Source organism: Lonchura striata, chromosome 8 (assembly GCF_046129695.1).
Source record: "Lonchura striata isolate bLonStr1 chromosome 8, bLonStr1.mat, whole genome shotgun sequence".
NCBI classification, from domain to species: domain Eukaryota; kingdom Metazoa; phylum Chordata; class Aves; order Passeriformes; family Estrildidae; genus Lonchura; species Lonchura striata.
The window spans coordinates 21,043,698-21,053,277 of NC_134610.1; the positions used below are offsets into that span (position 1 = coordinate 21,043,698).

A 9,580-nucleotide genomic window follows, 5' to 3' on the forward strand; every position below is an offset into this window, starting at 1 on the left:
TCTGTTTACCTACTAAGCACAGGCTGAAGACACACACCCTTTCTCCTTGCAAACAGAATTAGTTTATTTCTTTGACATACTTAGTAGTAAGTATATTATGCACTATTTCTTTGACATACTGTCGTGGTTTGACACGGAAAAAGAATTTTCTTGGAAGGAAGAGGTCAATATGGATATTGACCAATTGAAGGTGGACATGCCTCTGAGAACACAGAGGGGTTGAAAGCAGAATTCCCAGGGGAACTCGCTCTCTCTGGTTCCAGTCAGCGTGCAGTGCAGCCTCTCCCCTGCCCGGCCGTGGCTGGGTGGAGAGGGGAAGGCCCATGGCCTGACTGAGGTGGGCCCAGGGGTGGAGGGACTGGAACCCCCTGCAGGTGGAAGGGTGGAGAAATCTGGGATGTCTCTGTTTCCCCCCCAGAGTCGAGAGAGAGAGAGAGAGGGAGACAGCAGCAGTTTTTATCAGCAGTTCACCGTGGGGAAGGAGAAGAGCAGGGGGCCACAAGGTGCCCAGCTGCCTGTGGGAGCTGGAGTCTGGGCATCGAGCCATCCTTGGGAGTCAGGACTTTTAACCCTTCCTGAGAAATGAAAGCTTTGTGAAATTTTTCTCCTCCCCGGTTTGAAAGAGAGGAAGAGAGACAGCTTGGACCCTGGGATGTTAGAAGGAGAAATTCTAGGTGGGAGGAGATGGAGTGGCTTTTGGCTGGACTTTTTCTTGGTAGCCACAGACTGAACTGATCTCCTCCAAGAGAGACTGTGTTTTAGGAGGATGCTGATGAGCCAAAGAGACCTGCTTCAGCTGGGAAAAGACAGAAGTGGAGCGAACAGAGAAAAGTTAGGGGGTTTGTGGTGGTGCCCCTGTCTTCAGAGAAGAAGAAAAGAAGATCTCTGTTCTTGGACCCTCGGCCCCAGGGGAAAATGGGGGGGGACTGTGGTCTCAAAAATGAGAAACTGAACTGTTGTTTTTTCCCCTCTTGGCAGAGCATCCTTGAAAGGAAAAATCCTAAAAGCAGTCTGTCCATCCATGCATTGGTGGTGAGAGCACTGTGCATGGAAAGGAGAAGGGTCACCATGGCAAACTTTTTCCAGGTGGTGCCATGTGTGACATGGAAGCACAGAATGTGGCAGCTATGTTTCTTGGGGGGGTCTGTGCCACGGGAGGGACTCCTCTCTCCCTCGATGGACTGAGTATCGATTGTCTGGAGGGTGGAAACCTGACTGGGGTCCAGATTGTGTCTTGATGTGGTTTGTTGGAGTTGGGTGGTGGGAGGAGGAATGCTTTGGAAGGTTTTTGTTTTGAATTTTGTGTGTGTTTTTTTTTTTTCTTCCTTTTTCCTTTTATAGTAGTATAGTAGTAGTAGCTTAATAAAGTTTTTTTCTTGTTATTAAGCTTGGGCCTGCTTTGCTCTGTTCTCGATTGCATTTCACTGCATTCAATTGAGAGATTGCATTTTCATGGGGGCACTGGCATTGTGCCAGTGTCAAACCATGACACATACTCACTAGTAAGTATATTTTACATTATATCTGTGCACAGGAGTTGAGATTATATTGTAGTCTCTTACGTACCATTGGTTTATTCCCATCTGTTTTTCCAGTTTCTAAAACCTTATGTCTAGCTTTTGATTTCTATTTTTCTTTCCAGTTCTGAAGAAAAGTGATGAATGAGATGAACAGTTTGGCTGATGTCAGGCTTAACTAACTTGCTAATTAAGCCTGACTGCTGAAAGGTAGCTTCTATTTTTCCCTGGACAGATACCACATTATACTTTTTACATATTGGGACCCACAACCATTGTTGGTGAGAATGAGGTTCCTTTACATCTGTCACAAGAGGAACCTGGGTGTAAGGAGCCTTGTGAGAGCAAATGCTAAGTGTCCTGAAGTAGAAATATTGTTAAACAAAGCAGCAGCTAAGGTGGATCTAAGTCCTGAGGCCCTGTGTAGAATGAATTGCCTGTGGTTTACTTGGAGGTAATGTCTGCGTGCTGGTGAGAGCCAGAGAGGCTGTTCTGGAGATGCATGGTTCCAGCTTGGTAACTGCACTTTGCTCAGCCCAGGGAAATCTACTGGAGGCCATGTCCCAGTGTGGAGACCGAGTGTGGGAGACTGAGCTAACAATATCCAGACTTTCCAGGTTTCCTTAAACTAAACAGTCAAGGGAGAAAATGCAATTCAAAAATGCCCATTAAATAGGAGAAAATCCTTTCAGGTATATGAATTGCCCTTAGTGACCCTAGGTTTACTCACAACCCTTTTACTTTTGCCGTAAATGAATGTCTTGTTTTAAAAGAAAATCTCATAGCACAGACCAGCAGTGCTATTTATTGAGGTAGATAAATTTGCTTTAAAATTATTTAAGTAGTGCTTTAGCTAGGGAATTAGATTTATCTAATATGGTACAGTATAGCTGGAGGTGCAGAAGACATTCTTACACGACAAAAATGCAGAGGGTTTCCTCCTGGTCCTGAGCTCCTCTGATGCATGCCTTTTGTTGCAGTTCATTGCTTGGTTACAGTTTCATGTGCTAAAGTCTGCAATTGCTGAGAAAAAGGAATAAATTATGCTGGAAAGTAAATATAATTTACGGCCTCGGTTTGAACTATAGGTTCATGTTCAGCATACTGTATATTTCTTCATTTTTCTTGAACCTGTTAGAAGAATGTTCCATCTGAGCAGTTGCTCTAAAAGCAAATGAAACATAAAGCATCTATGTTTGTTCATGTGCTAGTTCTCTGAGATAAAGTGCTTTGTTGTATCCTAATAATAAATCCTAATTTATTTTTTTTTTTTTTATATCACAGCCTTATACATCAGAGACTCCAGACTAGAGCAGGCTGCTTTCTTGAGGGCTAAGAGAGACATTCACATTGGGGCACTCCTTCTTAAACTCCAGACAAACCCTTTATCTTCACTAACGTGCATTCTTTTACTTTTTTCAAAAGATACTCCAAATTCTGTTTTGCCATCTGCTCTATGGCAATTGAGGCTTCAGAGGATTGGCTATTTATTACTTAATAGCCATGGATAGAAATACAGTAAATTCTTTACAAAATAAAAATCAATACTCACTGACATACTGCATATTGAGGAAAATAATTGTTTATGGCACACAGCTTAAGCTGTTCTGGTAATCACGTTGAAAAATACAATATTTATTCATTAGATCAAATTTAATGAGGCCTCCTGGCAGTAATTATAAAAATTACTGTAGCAGTAAATTACTAATGAGTTGTGATGTGCTTCCTACCTGTGAGGAAGGACTGGGGGTTGAAAGAATTGATATCCAGACAACACTGGGGAGGGTGAGATCTTGAGGCTAGGAGTCAAGCTCACAGCAGCGCAGAAGTTGTTCACTGCACTGGAATGGTTAAACTAGAAACAAAATAAGAGGGGAAAAAATAGCTGAGAGACGAATAATGAGTTTCACTTTAAATTGTAGCTCTATGTTTGTTTCCAAACCAACACCTATAGGCAAGGGAACAATGTTATCAATGGGAGGAACTGACTTTCCTACATCTTGCTACAAACGCAGCTGAAGTGACCTAATTTACTGGCTGGGAACAGCTTCTTGCTTTTCAGTTGTTATAAAGTTCCATGCAAAACACAGCAACGAGGACAATGTTTTCATAGTGTCCTTAAATCTTCAGAAGAGTCACCTAAGATGTGGAGCTAAGACAAAGGTTTAAATCCCCCACCAGCTTGCTTTCAGGCAGGGGAGTTTGACCCGGATTTCTTTCTTCTGAGACAAAGCTTTAAGAAATGCAGAGGCTTTTGGTAGCAAATGGTACACAGTATAAATAACACCAGGGCATAAAGGTGTAAAAATGGTGCCACTTCTATCAAAGTCCAGGTTGCTGCTAAGCACGGGGTGTTGCTGCAATAGCAGAGACTGGCTAGAGAAAGGGGTTCTGCTGCATGCCAAAATGAATGCAAAAATGAACTGGCATATAATTATATTTCTAGCTGTAGCTTTTAAAGGTGCTGTAAATGTGACAGGTCGTCTTTGGTATCGTAAAGCCCAATTAAATTGGCTAGCTTTTAGCAAATTTTTTAGCAAAAATCTTTTATAAAAGATTTTTTAAAAATCTTTTGCTTCAAAAGATTTATTCTGGTTGAAACATCTACCCAAAATCAAATGGAAAACGGCCATGCGTTTTTCTCTCTCATGGCACAGAACTGCTCTTAAAGACATTGTTGAGGCTTTAAAAGGACTGGGGAAATCTAGCATGACTTATTTACTCCTTATGTTGGTGTGTTGTACTAAAAGGAGCCACTAGGCATGGATACTTCCACACACCCTTACACATTGTGAAGTCAAAATGGGAGAGAAGTGTGTCCACTCACCCTGTAGTCATCTTCCAAAACCCTTGAAAGAAGCAGAAATGCAGGTTCCTTGGACATAGAGATGCAGAGATGCTGGCTTTTTTTTTTTTTTTTTTTTGTGTGGAGGTAGGGGTTTCTTAAGCTGAAAGAGCCCCTAAGAGTCAAGCATTACAGTACTGAGCCCAAGACCCTTTGTAGCTTTAGCCTCCCACCTAAAAGATTGTATACACTGAAAATACATACAAAGCCTTGGGCAAGCTTGGAAATGAACAGCAACCTGTCAGCATACAGCAGGATTATTTTTGTATACTTTCAAGACAAGGGTACTTCTTTTTCCCCTCTCTAAAAAGCAGTGATTTGCAGTGGTTTGGCTGATTCACATTACCTGGCTTCTTGTTATTGACATAAGGCAAGAAGAGCTTTTGCCATGATGCAATTAGAAAAAGACAACATCTCTCAGCCACTCAGAAATTAACCTTATTTAACTTCATTGTCACTAAATCCACAGACTAACTCTGTTTATGCTGTTATGTCACACTGCAGAGAAAAAACATCTGTTTTTGGCTGTGAAGATGGTATCTCTGCTGCTCGAGTGCTGAGTTATTTTCCTAGTGTTGCCACGCATTTCCTCGGTGACCTTAGCAAATCCAGTCTTCCCCTGTTTCTCTTTTTAAAGCATAGAAATCCTCTCCAGGCTTTCCCTTGCAGTCTGATCCAGTCTGGAAAAGAAAATAAAGTGGTTTTTTTTTATTATTGGCTAAACTGAATTTGGCAATGGACAGATGTTCACTTTGCATACAGCTGTGCTGGCTGAAGATATATTTTTTCTGCCTTTCTGGAGGCTAAATTAACACTGATAGAAAATTCTGTGGTCATCAGATAGAAAACACTTTAGAAATAGGAATTATTGTGGGTTGGATTTTGAGAATTGCTGTCAGCCACAGCTGAAATCAGTGGAAGCTGTGGGCTGAAAAATCCTGAACTACAATAGTTTACATGAATGTAGAAATAGTTAATGGCTAACACAGGATTTTGGATCAATCTCCAGTAAAAGCTCTTGGGTAAATACAAAAGGTAGATGTGGTGGAATGCTCCTGTTTGGTCTTTTTTTTTTTTTTTCCCTGTGTTGTTTTTTGATGTTTCATTTTTTTTAACTGCAGAATGCAGGTCTGAGGACATACTGCACAGAAGGCTACAAGCTTTCATTATAGGGTGTCTGACTATTTTCTAATGATGCAAAATAGGTTTTCAGTTAGTATTGTGAATTCTTAGGGCAAAATGAGAGCAATTTACCTAATATTTCTTGTTCTACACCTATGAAATTAATTTACTTTATGTGGAGGAAGGGGGGACACTGTGGAACTAAATCAAAAACTAAATAATAATGATGAAGCTTTTAAAAGAGAATGTCTCACAATCTGACATAAGTAGTAAGATTGTAGCTGTGCACTATTACTATAATTAAATTACATTATGCTATTGCATTAAACTAATCTGTCAGTAATACTGTAGTTAGCAGCAAGATTTTGTCACATAAACATTACGTGCCTTTAAACTTCTGCATTTTGTCTTGCTAAATGCAGGGAAAATACAGAAATTGGAGGAGCAGAATACAACATGAAAAGCTATAGCGCTGGAAAAAGGCCAGCTGGTTCAACATGCCAGTCCTTTTAAAGCAGGTAAGTAGCGTGTTAGAATACATTTACCAAAAGGGTGGAACATGAGATGCATGCATGAGGTGCCTGCTATTACTTTGAAAATGTTAGGTACTGATCTAAAAATTATCTTTCTAGCCTTTTCCCAAACAACAGGACGTATAAGGCTAAATCCGAAGCTGCTGAGAGTAAACTGTTAAGAAAAACATGCAAATAATAACTGAAATTAAGCTGCAGTCTTTTATCTGAACAGAGGCAGAAAAAGAAGGGGGCTACGGATCACTGAGACTATGATCAGTGAAACAGCAGCTGATCAGAGAGGTGCAGTCTTTAGAACAATGTTAGCTTTTGCAGACCTAGGAAGCATAATATTTTTCAAACTGAAGACTTCATTCCCATCGTAACAGATCAAACCATCTTTCAGAACATCAGATCCTGTCCTCTCTGCCTGGTAAGCTGTTGTACATTTATTTTGGTGCTAGTTCTTTTCCAAACGAGTTGCTGGTGATTTCATCCACATCCTCTTGACAGCTATCCCTTTCTCACCTTTGCAAAATACAGACTGTGTTAATTGTTCCTTTTTGTTATCATGCACAATTACTTGGATTTTAGCAAAAATTATCACGGAAAATGACAAGCAGATTTCTGCCCCTTTGCTTAACTCTCCCATAGATAGCATACAGATACACACTATAAATTTACTGTATGCCAAACTGCTGTAACAAGGACTACAGCATTTGCTGTCCTTCCTGTATTTGCCTCTGCCTTAAATTGTTCACTGAACCATCCCAGTCTGCACTCCCTGTGATCTAATTGTGCCAGCAATACGCTGGGATGGACATGCTGTTTGTTAAGGATTCAGATGAATACAGGGGTTCTCTTCCAGCTCCTGGGGGTAGGAACAGGATGAAAACATTGTGAGACTTTATTAAGTCTTAGAAGACTGCCATCCCTTGCCTCTGGCAGCTTCAGGGGTGGGAGTTAGTCTTTATAGGGAGTTTATCATCTGTAATACATATTTATGCTGTGTCCATCCTGCATAAGAATGCCCTCAGTAAAACTTAGGCTAGGCTGCAATAATATTTTACACTTCTTTGTTGCCTTTCATCTGAACATTTCATTGTGCCTTTAAAAGCTTTCATTAGCTAAAATTCACAACCCTGTTGTGCAGTAACTGTAGATTAACACCTCCACCACATGCAAAATACAGTTCACAGAAGCAAGGACTGGAGTAAGTGGTTTTAAAAAGCTGGAAAGAATGGGGGTGTGTGGGGAAATGGAATTGATTATTTCCGTATCTATGTGCTAGCTCTGTGTTTTCTATCTAAACATCTTAGACTTGGATTGATGTTCTGACTTTGTTCTGCTGCATTTTTAAATGCTGATGTGTGGCAAATTTAGCATTGTTTCAAAATTCTGAAGATATTCATTTGCAGGTTCATTTATTATCCACTGGAAATCTATCTTTTGATAACTGGATGCAGATGTAGCCATGAGAGTGATATAATTGCCTGTGGAGCTAGGTATGCATTTTAAGTATTGCTAAGCTACAGGGTCTAGTTTCCCTGGGATATGTATGACTCTAAATGCCAGTTACACACATTCTAGAGAAGAGAATATGCCCCTAAAGCTACAATGTCCTTCGTACATAGCCTCCAATCCTCTACAAAGCTTACATTTCACAGGATTCAACATTATTGGTTCTTTTGGGATCAATGAGAAACTCACCACCCATCTCCAGTATCTCTGAATTACAGAGCAGAACCAGATCAAACACAGAAGAGTTCCCTCATTTATCCTGCCTCTGTAATACATCAGAGTGTGTGCTGCATTCATTTTGTGTAGGCGGGCTGGTGTCTAATGTACTCTGTGAACATATTTATAAAGGATTAACCTGTGCCTGGTGTTCCTAAAAACTGATTTATTTAAAATACATATTTTATTCTACTTGTCTCAACCATACAAATCATTCCTGTTTAGCTTTGATGTTAGTCATTTTTGCTGTAGTGTAATGCACTGCACATTATCAGTAGTCCTGCTATGTATGACAGGCTTTCTTCCCCTAGCCAATACTTCTCAGTGCATTGTATCACCTGCGTCTGAAAATTTTAACCTGCAGTGACAGCGTTCACTAATAGAATGTACTGCTTAGCAAACGCAGGAACACTGAGGGTTTGAATAGGGTGCTGTTGCTTTCAAAGTGTTTAGAAGCAAACTGGTTGTAGAAGGTCAGGAATCACAGGTGCTGGGAAAGACCTGGATGCACTTTGTGTGCACAAACGCTCTGACCTGTCACCTTCATGCTAAGAAGGAGCCAGTAAAGCTCCTGGACTGCAAACAGTTGCAGCCCTACCTCTCACCAGCCCCAAGTTAAGAATGTATATTTAAAAGTATTTACTTTGATGCAGGCAATATTTAGAAATGTGTTTTGTATAGGAAAAGGATTAAAAGGAAATACTAATGAATAGCTTGGCAACAGGGAATTCTTGCCTTCACCTGCAGTACATAAAGATAACTCCAAAATGTGAAGGTCAGTTTGAGAAGTTGCTGACTAGGAACTTGGGATAAAACTGAAGAAGGGCAAACTTCTGATGAAGGATTAAGGGTAATTTATTGAAGTTATCCACCATAGGAAAATGACCAAAGCAAACACTAGAAAACCTGTTTCTTCAGATGTTTGACAGCCAGACTTAAGGTTTCTTCTCACCTTGATCTTCAACCAAGAATTCAGGGCTTGGTTTGGTTTTGGTGTTTTGGTTTTTATTTTGTATCAGCCTATACTGGGATAGCAACTGTGTGAGAAAGCTTACAGAGTTTTCAGGATCTTCTGAAAGGAACAGTGGTACTTTGATTATACTTTTGTTGCTCATTTGATTGCCATTGAATTCAAAAAGTGCACGCCACTATAAATTCTGTTCTTGATACCACAGTTTTTGTATATTATTTGTATTATTTGTTGTACCATCAGTCTATCTTATCTGGATATAAGAAAACACTAAAATCAGTATGTGCAGCATGGGGAGGAAGATTCTTCTCAGCAGCCCATCAGTCAGTTTTTCTAGTTCATTTTCTTCCCCATTGTTCAAATACTAACTCAGAAGCTTGCAAATGTTTCCGTTTCTTGCCAAGACAGTGGTTCTTTTGCCCTGGCACACATTAATGTTTTTTTCCCTTTTCTTGTGTTTTGAGTGCAGCTGAACAACAAATTTCTCTCTGTTTAACAAGCAACTTCCTCATATTAAAAGTTTTTTCCAAACTGAACTATTTTTTTTTTTAATTTCAGCACAGTTCTGCGTTTGTATTTGTTAATTAAATACTGACAAGGGAAAAACAGCAAGTGCAGCAATATTGTGTGTTTTTGGGCTTTCAGAACAGCCCCTCTGGGACCTGAGACTGTCTGTCTCATGGAGCCACGGCAACAGCCATTCTTTGAGAGGTAAGCCAGTAAGACAGCAAGCTGGTATTCGTGGAACAAGAGTGGCTCCTTCAAAAGAAATCTAACCTCTTTTCTGCCATTCCATGTGCTTTAGACTCAGAAATTTTCATGCAAACTACACCCATTTTACACCCCTCCCTGAAATGAAGATAGTTTTGTTTTACAG

General features: G+C 40.2%; 1 long non-coding RNA gene across 1 annotated transcript; it reads left to right on the plus strand.

The window, feature by feature from the left end:
- Positions 1 to 5,522: 5,522 nt before the first annotated feature.
- LOC110482888 (uncharacterized) lies at positions 5,523 to 9,363 on the plus strand. The gene is made up of 3 exons (XR_002467476.2): positions 5,523 to 5,535; positions 5,907 to 6,002; positions 9,262 to 9,363. It is a non-coding gene; the product is annotated as an uncharacterized LOC110482888 (long non-coding RNA).
- The last annotated feature ends 217 nt before the right edge of the window (positions 9,364 to 9,580 follow it).